Source organism: Cibotium barometz, chromosome 3, assembly GCF_041138505.1.
Source record: "Cibotium barometz isolate CiBa-2024 chromosome 3, ASM4113850v1, whole genome shotgun sequence".
NCBI lineage: Eukaryota > Viridiplantae > Streptophyta > Polypodiopsida > Cyatheales > Cibotiaceae > Cibotium > Cibotium barometz.
Window position 1 is genome coordinate 17,335,871 of NC_141048.1, and position 21,810 is coordinate 17,357,680.

Below are 21,810 nucleotides of genomic sequence, written 5' to 3' on the forward strand. Positions count from 1 at the left end.
GAATTATCTCAAAATTTACCTAAGGACAAGGTTCTGTCCTTCCGACTTTTTGGAAAAAAAGATGAACGAATTCTTAGAGCTAACCCAAGGGAGCAGAACTATTGAAGTATATCACCAAGCGTTCGCTCTTCTCCTCAAATATTTGCCACCGCTAAATTAAGAACAACTAATGGCCAGGTTCATTCGGGGACTGAACGAACCTTTGAATATTTTGGTGAAGAACGCCAAGCCAGTTTCCATGGCCGAAGCAATGCAGATGGCAAAGGATTTCTCTAAGGCCTTTGATGTTGTGAAGATCCCACCAAAGCCAACACCATCACCTTTCAGAAGATTATTAGTTTTAGAAGGTGATTCCAACCTTCCACCGCCTAAGAGATATCAAGGTCAATCCCACGATAGGGGAAGTTCCAGAATGGAAGAAATGTCCTTTTCTTGAAACTCAATCCCCTGGAATTTTTCAGAAGTTTCACCCTTGAACAAGGGAGTGAAATGCTATAATTGTCAAGGGTTTGGACATCGTAGTATGGATTGCCCAACTCCTTTTGGATCAAGGTTTTCGGGGTAGGGAAATCAGGGATCAAGATTCTAGACTCCAGCTCCTTTCTTCCAGAGTAATCAGGTTTCTATCCGCCAAATTGAGGAAAATCCCAGAAGTAGATCCTCTAACCAACCTACAGTTTTAATGCAAAGTAATGTAAGACCTCTACCTCAGAATAGGGGAAGTAAGAGAGTTGTTCCCAAATCGGCCATTCACTTCCAAGGTACTAATGCTAAGAGTGATTGAAGAAGAAGAAGAAGATGAAAGAGACTCCACCTGTGAGATGAGGACATCTCGCGTTTTTTAAGTAGGGTAGGATGTAATATTCCTCCCCCAGTCCCTCAAGATGTCCAATCTCTCTCCCTGTAATCATTCCTCTTGTCAGAATATTAACAGATTGTTTCTACCTATTTTGGCTTAGAGAGAGAAAATATTCTAGAGAGAGATTATTCAATTTTTAGATATTTTTGAATGAAAAAATCTCTTCTTATTAAAATAAATCCCTCCAAAAGAGAAGTTCAAAAAGAAATTCAGAAGGTGCATTAGAAATAAATTATAATCTGTTCAAAAGGCCTTAGTCTAAGGGTCTAAATTTTTTAAAAATTTTAGATTAAGGTTCTGAGGGTCCAATTAGATTAATCCAAATGTAGGGAGGAGATAAATTGAAGAAATAAAGAAAATCTTTCCAAAAATGAGTAAATACTCACATAAGATGAAGAGTTGATTAAGGACAAGGTTATTAGTTAAAAAAGAAGAGATATTTAGAGAAAATGAAGCATTTTTGACACCTCAGTGTGGGAGAATTTTCCTCATGAAGGAGACATCTATTTCACATATGTGGTGAAGTTTTAAACTCTCAAATAATGAGATATTTCATCTCTCCTCTCTCCTATTTCAACTAGAACCAAAAAGTAAGCTAAACTAACCTAAAAATGATCAAAAAGTGACCAAACTGATTTAGAAAATTCTAGAATCAGTTTTCTTGGTTAGAGACTCACTTTTTCCTATAAATAGAAGCCTCTCCCTTTGTAAAAGCTTAATAGTGTTTTATACACTATTACTCTACTCCTCCCCAGAGCCAAAAACAATGAATTTATTGATAATTCATTAGTTTTTGACCATTTCCTCTTCAAAAGAATTGGTGGCCACTCTTGTTGCAAACAAGAGTAGATCCCTCAAACCATCAAGCCAAAGGAAAGCTCACAAAAATTCATGTAAGCTAGAAATCTTACTTTTTCTTTATTCCATTTAATGGTTTCAATAGGTGATATGCAGGATGGACAGTAACCTGTAAATGATGGTCATTGGGTACGGAGGTCCACAAGACCCTCTAGAGCCCCTCATGCAGTCCACGAAGCTACCATTCTCGAAATCACGGGAAAGGACATGGATAATATGAAAGACCTTTCATTAGAATTCATTTCTATGCATAGAAAGATGCATAAAGGAATTTAATTTTATTTCAAAAGAGTTATTCTCATTAATTTTGATTTTATGCATAGAAAGATGCATAAAAGAATTTTTTTTATTTCAAAAGGGTTATTCTCATTGATTTTGATTTTATGCATTAGAAATATGTATAAAAGAATTTATTTTTATTTCAAAAGGGTTATTCTCATTGATTTTGATTTTATGCATAGAAAGATGAATAAAGAAATTTATTTTTATTTCAAAAGAGTTATTCTCATTGATTTTGATTTTATGCATATAGAAAGATGTATAAGGGAATTTATTTTTATTTCGAAAGTGTTATTTTCCTTGAAATTGAATTTATGCATAAATAGATGTATAAAAGGATTTTTAGAAAAGTGTTATTCCCATTGAAGTTGATTTTTATAAATGGATGGATAGGTGTGATGTGAATCAGATAAATGTGAATGAATAAATGGTTAGATTTGTGAATGAATGAATGGATAGATTTGATGTGAATTCGATAAATGTGAATGAATAGATGGATGGATGTGATGTGATGAGATGTCATGTGAATCAGGATGTAAATGAATGATATGGAATGGATGTGGATGTATGTGAGAATGGATATGGATGTATGTGAAATGATAAATGTGGATGTATGTAAAGAATGGATGTGGATGTATGTGAAGAATAGATGTGGATGTATGTGAAGAATGGAAGTGGTTGTATGTGAAAGAATGGATGTGGATGTATGTATGTGAAAGGATGGATAGATTTGATGTGAATGAATGAATGGATAGATTTGATGTGAATCCGATAAATGTGAATGAATAGATGGATGGATGTGATGTGATGAGATATCATGTGAATCAGGACGTAAATGAATGATATGGGATGGATGTGGATGTATGTGAAGGAATAGATGTAGATGTGTGTGAAATGATAGATGTGGATGTATGTAAAGAATGGATGTGGATGTATGTGAAGAATAGATGTGGATGTATGTGAAGAATCGAAGTGGTTGTATGTGAAAGAATGGATGTGGATGTATGTATGTGAAAGGATGGATGTGGATGTATGTGAAAGGATAGATGTAGATGTGTATGTGATAAGTATGGATGTGAATGTATGTGAAAGGATAGATATGGGTAAGTATGTGATAAGTATGGATGTGGATGTATGTGGAAGAATATATGTGGATGTGAATGTGATGGATATAAACGAGAATAGAGGCAATGAGATGTTATGTAAATTGGATAGATATGAATGATAAAGGATATGAATGAATGATATGGGATGTGCATGAATGTGTTAGCATGTGAATCACGATGTGAATGAATGATAAGGGATGTGAATGAATGTGATAACATGTGAATCGGGATGTGAATGAATGATAAGGGATGTGAATGAATGTGATGGCATGTGAATCGAGATTAGAATGAATGGTATGAGATGTGAATGGATGTGATAAGATGCGATGTAAACCGGATAGATGTTAATGAATGTGATGAGATAAGATGTATGGGTAAATGCGAGTGGATGAGATCTGATGAGGTCAATTGAGGAAACAAGTGTTAAGATGGAAAATGGATGGTATGGGATGCGAATGGATGTGATAAGATGCGATGTAAATTGGATAGATGTTAATGAATGTGATGAGATGAGAATGGGAATGCTTATGAAATGAATGTGGATTAAGTAATGTAGATTGATGTGGAAAGATTAGAGATTCATTATAGAATTTGTATTTATGACTTGTTTTTAAATGAATGTTTTATGTCAAGAATACTGGGGGGGAAGCATTTTGACCGTCTTGTAAATGAGGTCGTAGAGACCTAGCTGATAAAGTTGCAACAGCTGACGGAGAGTCAACGGAGGACATCTCGCGTAGCAAGGTCGGCCAAGGTCTTGACCAGCTTCGGTTCGATTTAAATGGTGAGCTTCCGGTTACGGTGGATGAGGGACCAAGGAAGCGGCCTATGAGTGAAGCACTAGGTCACCTGCGAAGGATCCTAGAGGGTGCTGACCATATGGTGCTCGAGCTCAGGGTTGCCGACGATACCCACACGTGCGTCATGGAAGATATTGGAACAAGGAGTAAGATTTGTTTTTTGAATTCGAGCATGGATCTAGTTGATTGACCTTGTTGGTCCTCCTCAACCGGATGAGTCCATGGCTCTTTTATATGGATCCGCTGGTTGATCTTGCTGATCTTCAACAGAGATTCCATTTTATTATGTGAATATATTGTCGGTTACTATGAGCTAGAAACTATTGAAAAGGCCCCTGAGTGGACAGGTGGTGAGCGTTTTGGTTGTTACCACAATGATGCCATAGGTACATCGATGAAGGAATGATTGGAAATAAGGATTCAACCATGGTTTCATTAAAAGATTATTTTTAGAAGATATTGATTCTGTGAAAAAGGCAATTTCATATTGGGTGTATAAGTGGTGTGACTAGTTGTAAGTTTGCATGAATTTTTGGCTAGGGAGCTTGGGAACTCTTTTCCTTGGTACCCAGGACAAAACCTAATCAAATTCCTAATTGGATCCCATCACTACAGTGGTTGTGGACAGTTGGCTAATCCATGGGACTGAGACTGGACTGATAGATCCCTAAAATGAGACTAATTTCTATTGATACGATAGATGAAGTAAATCTCGGATAAAAATTGTTCTATGGAAAAGAATCAACTGCTGTGCCTCTCAATGAGGAAAAAAGCATTGATCTCTATGATCTAAGTGCAATCTTTTCCTTGATCTGACTATGGGACTTACGGGTTTGGTCAGATGAGTTCAGTTAGTTAAGGCTTTTGATTACTTAGAGAAAAGTTATCTTGGAGGAATCGCCCGTGCTTTCCAAGCAAGGGAAGTTTTTCCGAGTTCGGTTTTGGAAGAACCGATGGATTAGTCTCTTGTCTGGATATCCATGGGCAAGGCCCCGAGTGTGGGACCTTGCCCTGCGTAAGAAATGCTACTTATGCTGCTAGCACCCCAGAATTCATTGCGCAGTGGGATCAGGGATCTTACAGGAGTTGCCATAAATACTTCATCACACCATTACGACCGCCTGTCCAAGTTGTAGCTTTGGATACTATTGTTTCATATCATGAATGTATGATTCTTTGGTGTATCTACCGTGACTCCTTGATATAAGATATAATGGCGGTAGCTCTTGTTAATCCTATAATTGGATTAACAGCATGAAAAAATAAATAATAGATCATTAGATTGTCCCAATTCCACTCTAGCACTAGCTCTAATTCTTGGCAGAGTGGTGCACGTGCGCCACATGATTTTGAATTGTCATTGGGTGTATTAAGAGACTAAGGTCATGTAAAAGGATAGGAGAAGGGTGTGTGTGTGAATGGACTTATGGTCCACTAGCTCACCTATTTTAAAGGCAAAGCTAAAAGGCATTTGATAGAGTGCAAAAGCCAAGTTGTATTTCTAAGCAACTTAATAAGCAAGATCTCTTCTTGTATTTTGGGTCTCTCTCCTCTACATGTTTGAATCTAGCATGAGCACCACGTTTTCTCAACATGGTATCTAGAGCTTGGGTAGATTAGGTCTCATATTGTGTGGTGTAGGCTAGTTCTCCTTCTATCACTTTTTGTGGATCTGAACCCCTTGCCAATGGAGGAGCTCTAGCAGCTTTTGGAGGCCAAATCATGGCTTGCTCTCAACTAAAAAGATCAAGAGGACATCTGGGCGCTTCATTTCATACCGCTAATTATGCGGTTCTCCTTCAAATCGCTGCAGCATTGTCTGTTTAACTCGACGCAGTCCTTTCGTTGTCCTCCACAGTTCGTACATTCACCGTGTGTAGGCAATTGCAGGCTTAGAGGGCTTAGGGCTTTTGAAGCCCATGGTCTCAAGGTCTTACAGCTCAAGTCTCAGCCCTAATGATCCACCGACGTGTGTGCTAGAGCTAAAAGACTAGGTCTGGGTCTGTGCATTCCATGGTAGATTTTATAAAAGCTTCAAAATTTAGTGTTTTTTAAGCACTAAAGTGTTATTAAACACTACCTCTATGCATTAATATTCAAAGGCATCCTTTTTGAGGTTGAGGAACAGAACTTCTTCAAGCCAAGAAGAAGTGGATCAAACAAATCCTGGTGTGTACGCCATTAAAGCCATTTGTAAGCTTCAAAATAGTGTTGTTTAACACTAATCTTCTTCTAAATCAGCACATTAATCATCAATACATTTTCTTCTTAAGTCTTTCTAAGTTTTTTGATCAGTGTTTTGAAGTGATGGGGCATTCACCATTGATTGGTTCATAAGCCTCGACATCAACAAGCTAATCAATGAAAGTGTCATTTGACACTAAAAAAGGTGCTCTTAAGCACTAATAGTGTTTCTTAAACACTAATGGTGATCATAATCACCAAAGAAAGTGTTCTTTGACACTAATGAAGCTCTCTCCATCAGAATTAGTGGTTGGGCACAAACCCTAAGTGTTAAACCATAAGCTTCATCAACTTAATCTCCTTTTTATGCAACATCCTTGGCTTGATTAAGGGTTGTTGTACTCTCATAAGCCATTCTCTTTCTACTTAAGCCAAAACATCATAAATTTTCTGGTTTTCTTCTTCATAAATCAGTCCATTACACTCTTGTAATCTTCCTTCAATACCCCATGTCAAAGGAAAACACCCAAATTAAGAAGTTCTCAGGAGAGGGCTTCCACACTTGGCAAGTTCTTGTCAAGTACAAGATGATGTCCAAAGGTTTTTGGCCATTCATCTCCGGCACTAAGGTTATTGATCGAGCTAAGGCTGAAGATATTGAAGATGATGAGAGGTCACAAGCCATCATCATGCTCCATCTTGATGAGGCTCTTATTCACCATGTGGACCAGCTTCCGACTGCAAAGGAAAAATGGGATGAGCTTGACAAGCTCTATGGAGCTCATGGTAAGAATTTCCAAGATCTCACTTAAAATTGAATTTTTTAGCTTGGAGCTCAAAGAGGGAGACGGCATTGGAGCCTTTATCTCTCACTTGAAGGGTCTTATGGCTCAACTTGTATCAGTGAATGCGAGAATGGATGAAGATGATGCAGTGGTGGCTATTTTGTTAAAAGCAGTCTCAAGAAGGTGTACCCCACATTAGTCACCACCCTAAATAACATACCTAATCCCACCCTTGAAGGAGTCATTCAATCTTGCCTTGATGAAGAAAAGAGGCCAAAGGGAGGAGCTGAATCTTCAAATGCATCAACTTCATTGAATATCGAACAAGCTTTGTCACATCAAGTGAGCAAAGTAAGGTGTACCCATTGCAAAAAGGTAGGTCATTTGGTAAATAATTGTTGGATCAGATATCCCAACAAAATGAAATGTAACAAGTGTAAACGTGTGTGTGAATGGACTTATGGTCCACTAGCTCACCTATTTAAAGGCAAAGCTAGAAGGTATTTGATAGAGTGCAAAAGCCAAGTTGTATTTCTAAGCAGCTTAATAAGCAAGATCTCTTCTTGTATTTTGGGTCTCTCTCCTCCACATGTTTGAATCTAGCATGAGCACCACGTTCTCTCAACAGGGTGAAGATTTGAATTTTTGAGTGAGGGACAACTAAGATTTTCTCATTAATGTCAAGTAGGTGGGAAGAGGCTAAAGTTAGAGGGTAACTCTAGATTAGTAGTTTTCAACTAATCTAGAGGCACTCTAACTTAACTAAAAATTAATCTTCCTTAATTCCACTGTTAATCACTCTCTAACCCTCTTCTTTGCCCTCTAATTACTCCCTAATGGTGAGGAGTTTTGAGATGGGGATTTGATAGGTGCATTAGCAATGTTTAGACTAATCCAAATTAGACAAATGACACCTAATTAGTGTTAATTCTCACTAATTATAATTAATGAGAGTGATCTAGATATGGAATTAGGTCAAGGCAAGTGTTTAAAATACTAATTTCACTCCAATTATGCTAATTAGACTCATTTTTTTAAATATTTTTAGCTCTCTTTAAGCTCACTAATCATATTAACCATTAGATTAGTAATAATTAGTGAAAATTAAGAGATTATTTGTGATGTTTTTTGGGTTTTTTGGTTGATTAGGGTTTTATCTTACATTCCTAAGCTACCCATGTACACTAATCTAATAAAAATCATGTTTGAAAACAAAAAAATAGCAAAAAACACTCTATGTTTAAGCAAAAACCCTCTTTTTTGAGCTCTCTAATCACTCAAATCTCTAGTGTTTTTTGCTCAAACACTTGCTATTCCTACTCCCAAATATGCACAAAATATAAACAAAAACAACAAAAAATTTTGACAAAACCAAACAAACCAAATACCGAATGCCATAGTTACTTACTTGGCACCGGGCTATGGAAACTCCGTCGCATTCGAATCAAAGAAAGCTTTGATAAGTAGCGGATTAGCGCTCCTCGAAAATTGCACCAAAGATGTTAAGCTCATTCTAATGTGTCATGGTGGAAAGTTACCGGTCCACCGCGCTCGAGCTATGCTCAAGAGCTCCACCATAGCCATTTGTCGCCTTGCTATCCTCCCACACTTATCGCTCCTCAAAAATTGCACCAAAGATGTTAAGCTCATTCTAATGTGTCATGGTGGGAAGTTACCGGTCCACCGCGCTCGAGCTATGCTCAAAAGCTCCACCATAGCCATTTGTCGCCTTGCTATCCTCCCACACTTATCGTCACATCGAGGCAGTTGCTACTCCAATGGGTTGTGCAACCTCCCTCCCAAAATCTTGTGGGATCTCTATGGAAGATGATCGCGTGGCGGTGATAGCCTAATCCCTCAAGCAAGAGGGAGATACGCAGCAAGAGAGAACAAGTGATTAGCACTAATGACTCCCTCGTCCTAACCCTAAGCACACACCACACATGCTAGATTAGAGTTGCAAGAGACAGGGGGAGAGAAAACTTCATTTCTATTGCACAAATGGGAGAATGAGTTACAAACAAGAGAAATTGACTTTTATAGTTCCAAGCCTTTTCGCACTAGGCCGCGCTCGGGAGTACGTGACTTGAGGCACCCAAAACATAGTTACAAGACTTTCTCTATGGTTTGGCCAACTAATTGAGATCCTCTTGTGTGTCCTTCGAAGCTCAATACTTGGGAGCATCTTTAGGGCGTTTTCCTCATCAAATGATGGGATTTACAATATAGTACAGGTTTCCATTACATAAGTGTGAGGACATAGTTATCATAGGAATGTGTTAACAATATGTGGTTAACAAAGGGAGTGGTACACTTGCACATGTGCACACACATCCATGCAGTTACACTATGCCCATTTTCACACACAATTAATGATAGATGTGACCTTAATCTAGGTGTAATTATGACCAAATATTGTCTCATTGTAATCATACTAATTAGGATTGTCCTCTTCTAGTCGGGGACCAATCAGGGTTAAAACATTGACATCCAACTTTGGAAAATTCACGATTCATGATTCATACATGAATCCAACCACAATCCACAATCCACAATTCACAATCCACAATCCAATGAATAGCTTCAAATGTCATTTTGAGATCCCTCCTTTTTGATAGCTTGATATTAGTAGTGGGAGAGATAATGTCTTTACATGACCTATTATCTTTAATGTGTCAATGATATGGCTTTTATGAACTAGTTAAACATAAGCATGTGTCTGAGCAAAAGGATGGGGAATGGGTTTCTTTGATGTCTCTTATTATCTATCGGATGAGTTTTCTAGCACCCTAATTCCTTGAGATAATATATTTGTAAAGACGGTGCAGAGTGGAAGCATGAATATGTGTACAAAAAAGCTGTGTCTCGAACAATGCTATTTGGGTAGTGAACTAGCTCTTTGAAAGGTGTAAAGCTAGATTTCAAGAAATCCATTTTACTCTACGAAAAAGACCTCACAATTCTAACTTTTAGGTTTTATAATTCAAACCTTCATGATTCCCTTTTCCCACGTACTCTCTCTCTCCCACACACATACACACGACTAAATACTCTCTTTCTCTATCTATATGTTTGTCTGTCTGTCTCTATCTCTCCCCCTCCCACACACACACACACCGACGACTGAATACTCTCTTTCTCTGTCTAGATGAATACACAAAAGTGAAACATGGTGGAACTACAAGAGTTGAAAGAGGTTGAAACTTTGTAGGTCTGAACACACTGATCTCTCTATCTCTCTCTCTCTCTTTCTATGCAATGAAAAAGTGGGGATTTAACATAAGTTTATATGTTACAGGTTAATGCACTCCCATCCTAGGAACGTAAGTTCATTAGGGAATATAAAGCACACCGCAAAAGAAAACAAAGAGCTAGAAACAAAAGAAAAGTAAAGGAAGCAAGAAATTGGGGTCAGGTAGAGACTGTTGATGGAAAAAGAAGAGCATAAATTTCCAAAGAGATCATTTTCATCAGTGATAAATGGAATGGACATGGCCAATAAGAAAGACATATTCAATCAGCTAATCCTTCATCCTCATTAAAAGATTTGCAAGACACAACTCCAAGGCACCATAATGATGTTCAAACAACACTCATAGCAAATATTCGCAACATGCTCCAAAGTTTGAAGAAGCCATGGTCTAGGGATGAATTATTCCTCAAAAGGTCCTTGCCATGTTGATGCTCTTAAACTCAAAAGAATCAGAGGAGTCAGCTGGCCTCAAACTCATTGATATCTCTAAGCTACTATCTGTTGTTGTTAGAAGGAACTTTTATGTGGCAAAATCTTGGCTGGAACTTGAAAATGACAACTCCATGTTGGCTTTCTCCACATGTCATAGGAAACAACCAAGAAGTCGCATACCTAATGAGAATAGTGTGGTCACTTTTTGGACAACTGAGACTCATGTGTCCCCTAACAAAAAGAACATATGTTGAAAAATAATTGGTCGAAAGAACTACATTGAGCACCCAATTCATCTACTAAATGTATCATATGTATGCCTAGTAGTTGTTTAATAACTGTGCATATAATATTTACCTAATAGCTTTCTCATAGTTGTATATATGTGAAGCCTATCTAATAGGTAACTAGCTATGCTAGTTAATAGATAGACAGTAGCTACTTAATAGTTAGAGTGTGTAGCTAACTAAGACTTGATTAATACATGCTCACCTAACATATACGTAATAGTTGTCTAATAGTTGTATATCTTTTAGATATACAACTATTAGATAACTATTACCTAACATATACGTAATAGTTGTCTAACAGTTGTATATATTTAGATATACACCTAACATATACGTAATAGTTGTCTAATAGTTGTGTATCTGAAGCCTATCTAATAGGTAGCTAGCTATGCTAGTTAATAGATAGACAGTAGCTACTTAACAGTTAGAGTGTGTAGCTAACTAAGACTTGATTAATACATGCTCACCTAACATATACGTAATAGTTGTCTAATAGTTCTTTATTAGATATCTAATAAAGAACTAGCTATTTTAACTAGTAGATATTTAGTAGATATGAATCTAATAGTAGCAACCTTAGTTCAATAATAGTTGTGCACTTAATTTATACCTGATAGCTATCCAATACCTGTATATATAGCTAGTAGCTATTTATTAGATTTTGTGTAACTAATTAATAGATGTGTCTCTAATAGTAGCTAGCAGCTTTATAGCAACCTTAGTTCAATAATAGTTGTGCACTTAATTTATACCTGATAGCTATCCAATACCTGTATATATAGCTAGTAGCTATTTATTAGATTTTGTGTAACTAATTAATAGATGTGTCTCTAATAGTAGCTAGCAGCTTTATATATCTAATAGTTGTGTAATAGTAATGTATTAGCTTACTAATAGCTCTATGTCTCATAGAATGATATTGAATAGCTGTTTATCTTCTAGTTTTAGTAGCTATTGATAGCTAACTAATAGTAGCTATTGATAGCTACCTAATAGAATTATATCCAATAGCTATCTATCTTATATGTTGGTCATAGCTATAGACAGCTATTAGGTACCTAAAAGCTAGTAGACACCTGATAGCTTACTCATAGTTGTCTAATGATTGTTTAATAGCCACCCAATAGCTGTCTGGTAGCTCATTGATAGCTAGCTATTAAATATAACACTATAATGGCAATTTAATAGATGTCTAATAATTATGTAATAGCTACCTTATAATTGTTTATTAGCTATTTGATAGCTACATAATAGCTATTGATAGCTACCTAATAGTAGTTGTTGATAACTACCTAATAGAATTATACCTAATAGCTATCTATCTTATATCTGACTACTAGCCGATCACTACTAAATAGATGTAGACAGCTATTAGCTACCTAATAGAATTATACCTAAAAGCTAGTAGAGATAGCCTCCTAATAGCTTGTTGATAGTTGTCTAATGATTGTCGGCCACCCAGTAGCTGTCTGCTAGCTTATTGATAGCTAACTATTAGACAAGATTCTAGTAGCAATTTAATAGCTATCTAATAGCTATCTATCATCTTATATTTGACTACTAGCTGGTCACTACTAAATAGATGTAGATAGCTATTAGCTACCTAAAAGCTAGTAGAGATAGCCTCCTAATAGCTTACTGATAGTTGTCTAATGATTGTCGGCCACCCAGTAGCTGCATGCTAGCTTATTGATAGTAGCAAACTATTAGACAAGATTCTAGTAGCAATTTAATAGCTATCTAATGACTTTGTAATACCTACCTTATAACTGTTAATAGATGTGTATAGGTGGTTTAATAGTTATTAATATATTTATGGCTTATATGCTTTCTATGTTCTGGATTACAGATTGAGCTCTTCCAACATTTCAAAGATGCTTTTCCCAATGTCACAATCCAGCTTCGTGCTTTTGAGTCAGCTCATGTGCAAATTTCATTTTTGAAGGATGTTGTCAATCATATGCATAGTCAACAGGCCTTTGGAATGCATGGTGACTTGTGAAAATGTACATGCATGGTGTGCATGGATTCATCACTACCATGTCAATGTTTTGTATCTAAACACACTGTGAAGAGCATTTCAAAAGTTATAGATTTTGTCTTGTGCCCTAGGCAAGATGGGTCTACTTACATGCAGTAAAATGTCTCATGGGTGAATGTACGAAGAAGTGTTGAGTAGAGCAACTAAAATGTTGCCCATGCGAGCTGTTTGAAGATGTAAAAACCATCGTAGTGAGAGTATTTGAGGATGTGGAAACAAGCACTTTTGCAAGTGGAAAGAAGAAAAAAAGGAAGGAACTTGTATGCAAGGAGATGTGTTGCACTGATGTATTGCAGTTGTTTAAGAGCTACCTTCAAAAGTTCATCAAACATGACTTCATGTATCGATGGTAGGTTGAACAATTCAAGGAGTGCATTATGCATTTTCCAGATGATGTAGTTGTTTCAGTCATGGACTTCGTTGAAAATTACTCTTTCAAGGAACAAAATAAAATCTAATCCATGCATTGGTACTCCAATCAAGTCACCATTTTTGTGCACATTACCTACTATCGTGTTGGAGGTGAGGTGAGAAAGACTACACTTCTTCATTTCTGATGATAAAAAGCATGACACTCTGTTTGTGCAACATTGCTTCATGCTACATTGTCAATGTGGCTGAAGGACAAAGACTTGCATGTCAATCAACATTGGGTTTAGTCTAATGATGGGGTTGCATCTCAATTCAAAACAAAGAGGCCCTTCTCTTTTGTTGGGAGGTATGCTGGGTTAACAGGAAAAATAATGGTATGGAACTTTTTCAGTAGTGGTCATGGTAAGGGAGAACACGATGGGGTAGATGCAGTTGTGAAAAAGGGCTTTAACACACGAGCAATTGAAGGACAATGAAGCTAAGTTGAAATGTGTAGCAAATGTCTTGCAATTCCTTCATCAACCCTTATCCAATGGATCCATTGCATGCTACCCTTCCAAGCAAAGGCACGCAAAACATATATTTTGGGAGGTCAAGGTGGGAGATGTGAATCGAGAGATTTGATGGGACTGTCAAGCTTTCCCTAAGGCATGCTCATTGCATTGTATTCATGGCTACTCAAAACAAGATGGCTCCACACTTTCATATAGACAACTGTCTTATTACTGTAGTGCATGCATGCACGATCAACGGAGAAGATGCAGTCACAATTGACAACCTGGAGCTACCATTAGATAACTCCAACTGACGATGGAAATAGTGATGAAGAATTTGATGAGCATGCATATGAAGGGCATTATGAAGCACTAAGCAAAGCACTCCAAGGAGGAATGCTTAGGAGGGCAATGAAGAAGGCATGGACTTCTACTTGATCGAGTGCACAAGTACAAAGGAACAACTTAGAGTAGATGAGGAGGATAGTTGGGGTAATGAAATTGAAGCATGGTCCTACATTTTGAAGGGACTCTTTATAAGAAGCTAGTTGAATCCTGTTACAAGCTGTTAAGAAGAAAGCATGTGGTCTACATATACTCCCATCTTGTTAGATGTATTAAAATTCCTATGACACCTATTCAAGGTGCCAGGGGATTGTATATGATCTCGCCCGAGGTCTTTGAATCTGTATACGACAACATGCCATGGGAGCTATAAACTCATCTTTGGTTATTAAATATATTTTACATTTTGGCTTCAGACTAGCATTCAAAAGTGTCAATCAATTGGTGAAAAAATATTGTCAATCAAAAGTACTTATCAGCACACCTATACATATCTATTAACAGCTATTAGCAATTTTTAACAATTTTGAACAAGTCATAACAGAACTAGTACAACTATTAACACAAAAAAAGCTTTGCATTATATATTACTCTACATGTCCATTACAGTAAACTCTCCTACATGTCCATTACAGAGGAGATGAGAATATGTTACATTAGATCAAAATGTTACACCACAGTACAATTCCCAGCAAAACACAACCCCCATAGAAGCCCTAATTTCTTCACGAGATCCTTGGCTATTTGTAAAAAGGTGTATCCCAGACCACCGTTGGTTGCCTCTTTCTCTTCTTGAGCATCCCCGCAGGTGTCATCGTGTGCCATCCGCATGTCATCCTCGGTATTGGGAGCTATACGGCCTATCACAAAACACCCCCACAATAGTTCAGCTTTCTCTTGGCATGTTCTGATAACCTGTAAATCTTCGGTATTGCCACATTCACCAAATACATCACCTCTCCCAAACAAAAGATCTTCTATCCAATGCTTTTAGGTCTTCCTCCCCACAACCATGGGGCCAGCTTGTAACTAAGAAATGGTGCACACCATGAATCACTCATGGAGCCAAACTTCGATACAATACAGAAGGTGCCATGCACATTATACAGGCACCTGTCAAGGCTATCATCGATAAGAAATGTGTTGTCTTCATCAAATTAACTATTTCTCTCCCAAAAATCATCACGGTGCTTGAAAAACACAAGTTTCTTACCATGCAAATGACAGCCATGCAAGACATCACAAGAACCTTGCCCAATAAAGCCTGTAATCACACCACATAGACCTAGAAAGAAACTATGGAATTACTCCACCAAGTTCTTTTCTGTGCATGAGCTCCATATGAAGACTCAATCCACTCAGGTCTCTCTTATCTACTAGAAGTAGAGATGGACAAGGAGGTATGTACTAGAACCCTAGAGGTTTATACAGGTGAGGGACATTTATGGACATAGATAATGGACATTTATTATTGGACCCCTAGCGGATGTAGTGGATGCTATTTATACAAGTGAGGGACATTTATTATTGGACCCCTAGCGGATGTAGTGGATGCTATTTATACAAGTGAGGGACCTTCTACACAATGGCAGACATTTATGGACATAGATAATGAAGAGGAAGAAATTAATGTTAGCTTACCATTAAGTTGGTGAGCATAGGAATGGAATAGTTTTTTGAATGAATGACTTTGATATGGGCATTTAAGTGAGTTTTTATGCTTCATGTTGAAGTACCTTGTCTTGCTAAGCAGAGACTATGGACAGATTCATGGATATAAATCACACCTCATACAGTTATAAGAAGAAGGAGAAGAGGACAGGCCATCTCTATACATAGATGAGTCCGTGAGAGGAGACTTCGTTTATAGGCATGATAGATTTTTTAGTGGATAAATTGGCATATATCACACTTGATACATTTATAAGAAGAAGGAGAAGAGTAAAGGCCATCTTCTATACATTGATGAGTCCGCATGAAGAGACTTAGTTTATAGGCGTGCTAGATTTGTTGTTGTGGATATTTTGGTACTTTACTAGATGTATCTAGATTCGTGGAGATAAATCACACCTTGTACAGTTATAAGAAGGAGGAGAAGAGGAAACACCATCTTCTATACATAGATGACTCCACGAGGAGACTTAGTTTATAGGCATGCTAGATTTGTTAGTGGATAGATTGGTACTTTACTAGATGTAAGCCATACATTTTGGCTTGTTTCATGAATGGCGATATCCTGGATATGGGCCAAGCATTTTGGATTTCATACTCTTGTTTGCTAGATTTTGGTACTATCTTGGATATGAGGTAGGTATTGGATGTTAGTTATTTCTTGGATATGAGGGAGGCATTTTGGATTTCATCCTCTTGTTCTGAGTAGCTTCAATTGCTCTTCCATGTTGGGTTTCATACTCTTAGATACGTGGATGTTGGCTTTCTTTCTGAATGTTAGTACTATCATGGATATGATATGGCATTTTGGTTTTCATGACTTGTTATGAATAGCTTTAAATGTTCTTTACAATTTATTCCATTTGTTCGTGCATGCTAGAACTATATTAGATATGAGCTATACATTTTGTGTTTCATACTCTTGTTTATGAATAACTTGAAATGTCATTTTAAGCTCCCTCCTTTACAATTTATTCCATTTGTTCATGCATGCTAGAACAATATTAGATATGAGCTATACATTTTGTGTTTCATACTCTTGTTTATGAATAACGTCAAATGTCATTTTGAGCTGATCCCTCCTTTTTAAGGTGACTTTCTAATAGCTTCTAGTAGTGGGAGAGATAATTCCGACATGACCTAGTATCTTTGATGTGTCAATGATATGGCTTCTATGATACTAGTTAAATATAAGCACTTGACATAAGCATGTGTACAAGAAAAAGGATGGCAAATGGGTTTCTTTGACATGTCATTGACACTTATTATCTATTAACAGAAGATGAGTTTTTCTTTGAGATAATATATTCATAAAGACAATGCAAAATGGTTTGCTTTAAAAAAAAATCTTATGGATTTTTGCTCTTGATAATCATGCGTACCTCCTGAACCAGAACCATGCCGATGGTAACAAGGTAACATTTCTGTCTGCCCAAAAGGAGACTACACCTCATCGCTATCAGTATTTTGGCAAGAAACGACAAACACAATGCTGACGTCTATGTTCACAACCGGTAAGTGAAGGTAAACACTTCTCTCCCTCCCTTTCCTTCTTATTCTGGCTCTCCACACATGGAGGGTAGGGCCAATACAACTAGGTTTTCTTTTACAGGTGCATCACTTGAATAGTCCAAACCACAAGTCTAATAGAAAATTGCACTAAGACCAAACCCAAATCCACTTCCACTTATAGCCAAACCCATACAAGTTTCCACTTACAAACAACTGGAGTTGCTTTTGTAGGTACATTGCCTGAATAGTCCAAACCACAAGTCTAATAGAAAATTGCGCTAAGACTAAACCCAAATCTACTTCCACTTACAACCAAACCCATATAAGTTTCCACTTACAACTAGGTTTTCTTGTAGGTACATCACATGAATAGACCAACCCGCAATTTTAACAAAAAATCCCACTAAGACTAAACCCAAATCTGCTTCCACTTACAACCAAACCCTTGTAAGTTTCTGGTGTGCATTTAATCCTCTTCACTTACGTCCTTTGCCACTAACACTTAGGTATATAGACTTGGATATTTCTCCCTACCTTGTGGTCCATTTGGCGCCCATGCCTTCTTCCAATCCATTTGGCACCCATCCATCCACCCATGCCTTTTGCCAATCCATTTGGCACCCATCCATGCACCCATGTGTTTTGCCAATCCCACCCAATCATCTCTCAACCATACCTTATCAAGGCACTCCGACATCGGATCTCATTCTTACACACATCATACATGCTCGATGCCAACACTTTGCAGGCTTGCCTTTGATCCAATTATCTTATCTCATCTTCTTCCTTCAGGTTTGTCCTTGCTCACTCCATTCCTCTTTCAATCCATGAATCACAACTTTGTGAAGATGCCCACTGGAGAATCCTCCATCTTGTGAAATCAAATGGGCATCCTAATCATAGTCTATAGAGCCATTGGATTGTTACATAATGTTCACCCTTTAGCTGAACGGGGATGCCTGGACACTAGTGTGCCATGCTAGTGAATTGGTATCATGGGTGACCTCATATTAAATACTAGTTTCCTAGTATTATTGGTATAGCTTGAGACCATGCTTGACTGGTGTATATTATTAAGGTGTAACAAGTAGTACCATGCTTGACAACTATGTGGTAGAAGTGAAACAAGTGGACTATGCTAGACATATGCACAAAATCGAAGCGTAACAAGTGGTTTATGCAAATGATGTGCCATGCTAATTGAAGTGTAACAAGTGGTAATACATGCCATGTTAGATGATGTGTATAATGATATTCTCATCGTAGTTTAATAAAGATTCCCATCGTCAGACTCCGATAATTCAAAGAATCGTGCAAGCTACTCTTAGAGCTCAAGAGTCTACAAAAGAAAAGAAAATTAGCCACCGTCGCAAAGCTTTTACTTTCAAAATTTTGATGGCAAGAAAGATGCTCGTACAATACTTGCTTGGCTTAGTCAACTTGATGATTACTTTTCGGGGGGAAAATTCTCTGAGGAGAAGGACAAAATCAAGTGTGCTACTAATAATTTGGTGATAATGCAACATTATGGTGGAACATGAATAGAACCAGTAAATACAAACCAAAATCTTGGAAGAGGCTCATCAAGAAAGATTTCTTACCTTCACAATACAAAGCTAGGGCTAGACAATGATGGTCTATCTTCAAACAGCTTGACAAAGAGAATATATCTACTTATGTGGATAGATTTTGCCAAACTTTGCTATAAATATAGGTAATTGAGAAAGTTTGCACCAAGGATCCAAGAAGAAAGTTTATAGCAAGTGTGAAACCCACAATTCAATCAAAAGTGAACATGTTTCGACCGCATTCTCTTAGCTCGGCTATTTTCTTAACCTTGAATTGTGAAAAGAAAAATGGCTTTTCCAAGGAAGCAATGACACCCTAAACCTTGACATAAAAGTTCTTGAAGCCTAAAACCTTTCCAAAATCATTCAAAAAACCCCTTAATGGCAATAACACAATTAGTGACACCAATATTGATGATTCACAAACAAGCTAATAAAGATGATTCAAAGAAGTGTCATAGGTGCAATAAGATTGGACATATTGCATCGAATTGCCCATGGAAGTCAAAGCATATTTCCCTTTGGAACAAATATAATTGATGATGATAAAGATGAATATCCCTACTATAGGAGACGAGTATTCCGACTCCTAGGTAACTTACTCATTTCATTTGATTATTTTTATAATAAATTTAATTTAAGAGTTTTTGTAAATTTGAAGGAGAGTTTTTATGAATCAAAAGTAGAACTTCTTGAAGGAATTGGCCCTTCCATCTTGAACTATACTTTATGAAATTTTCACCATGTATTAACTCTCATATTTGGGGTTGGGGAAGCAGGGGTACCCAATGGTTATCATTAGGTGAAATATGGACTCTCATTTTTGCCCCTTAAGGATTTCCACACCTCCTCTCTCTAGAAAAATGGGCTCATGGTGAAATTTTTGCAAATCAACTCAGAAGTGAGTAGAGTTTGGAAATTTGGAATCTACTCTTTGATACCTTACCAATGATATATAGCATGATGGGTAATTTTGCATATTAAGAAAGTCCCCAAATTGGTACAAGCCACATCATCACCAATTTGGGGACTTTCTTAATATGCAAAATTGTCCATCATGCTATATATTATTGGAAAGGTATCGAAGAGTAGATTCCAAATTTCCAAACTCCGCTTACTTCTGAGTTGATTTTCAAAAATTTCACGAGTCCATTTTTCTAGAGAGAGGAGGTGTGGAAATCCTTAAGGGAAAAAAATGAGAGTCCATATTTCGCCTAATGCTCTTGTTTTTTGGTTTTTGTTTTTTGTCTATGTGCATTAACGTTAAGGAAGAAAATTTAATTTTAGGAGAAAAGAAAATGAGTGCTAACTGATTTGAGAAAAATTGTGTGAACAAAAAATCCCCTAATAGGTATCATTTAACCACATGCACAAAAGCTTTTATTGTAATTATGGAGTAGACACTGCCCTTGGCCAATCCATAAGGCAAGTGGTAAGAGCCTCCCTTTCCCTTTCCCATACAAATCTACCTTCTCATAACCATTACTCTAAGAAGGAAGGCCCTCATTGCCCATGAAAGAGGTATGGTATGCAAAAAAGCAGCAAGCATGTTGAAGGAACATCCATGTGCAAACCACTTAAGCAAGGGTGGCAGCCTTGTTTTGATCATTGTGTGAGAATGGTCAAAGTGGAAAGCATGTGGAAACAATGGCATGTATGTCTAAAGCATGTCAACTACTACAAGAAGTCAAGCAAGCAAGCACAAAGAGTGGGGTGCACCATCATTAAGGTGTACATCTTCATCGACATCAAATAAAGACTTAGATGGCATCATTGTTTTAGCCTCTTAGGCTCTAGGAACATAGTTGTAAGTCCTAGATAAACCACACCACCTATATTCCTAACCTTGTACGCCTAATGTTATAAAGGCATCCTATGTCCAATTTCTTTCATAGTTGGTATTGAGGGGGGGTATTAAAAGACTAAGGTTATATAAAAGGGGAAGAGAAGGGTGTGTGTGTGTGAAGGGACTTAAGGTCCACTAGCTCACCTATTTAAAGGTGGAGCTAGAAGGCTTTTAGGCATGGAGCAAGAAGCCTAGTTGTATTTTGAACAACTTAATAAGCAAAATATTTTCTTGTATTTTGTGTCCCTCTCCTCCACATACTTGATCTAGCATGAGCACCACGAATTCTAACAAGGGATCTTGCCCCACGCAAGAAGTGCTACTTCCGCTGCTAGCACCCCTGAATTCGTTGCATGGAGGGGACATGGATCTTTCAGTTGGTATCAAAGCGAATTGGCTAAAGGGGATCAATTGAGAAACCAAAAATGTCAAAAATTTATGAAGTAGCAGTAAAAGGTTATAATTGTGATGAAATTCATACAAATTGATATCCAGAATGAAGATTCATAAACATGTAATTGGGTCTTCAAAAGGAAGTACCACAATTGTATGGAATCCTTGACTTGCTTAAGGGGCCTAGACATGATGATATTTACCTTAAAATTTCAAGGACCATGACTCTCTGAAGTTCATTTTTATACATAAATAGATGCATAAAGAATTTTTCTATCAAAATTAGAATATTCTCAAATTCTATGTTTAAATTCTATGAGTATTTGATAAATGAATAATTAAATACTCCAAGAGAGAAATTTCTATCATTTTATATTCACACGAATTGTAAAAAGAGAATTCAGAAAATCTATCGAGATCGAAATATTCAAATAAATGATTAATCTATTCCTCATTGAAATTTGTAACTAATTTAAAAATCAGTTAAGTGAATATTCAAAGAAAGAAATTCAGTAAAATAGTAACTGAATTATCAAACCTTTTCGAGAAAGATAGATCAGGAAAAATATTATCCGACTCGAACCTTAAATCGGACTATGACCAAGACAAAACTCTTTCCTCAGTTTTGAGGAAAGAAGGTGTGACCAGTCTAGAAAAATACACTCAAAACTCCTGCCAAATCTGAAACTAAGTTTGAGACCCTTCGAATTGATCTATGGATC

General features: G+C 37.1%; 1 pseudogene; it reads left to right on the forward strand.

The window, feature by feature from the left end:
- Positions 1 to 10,356: 10,356 nt before the first annotated feature.
- On the forward strand, positions 10,357 to 19,099 carry LOC147639779 (uncharacterized; annotated as a pseudogene).
- Positions 19,100 to 21,810: the final 2,711 nt, after the last annotated feature.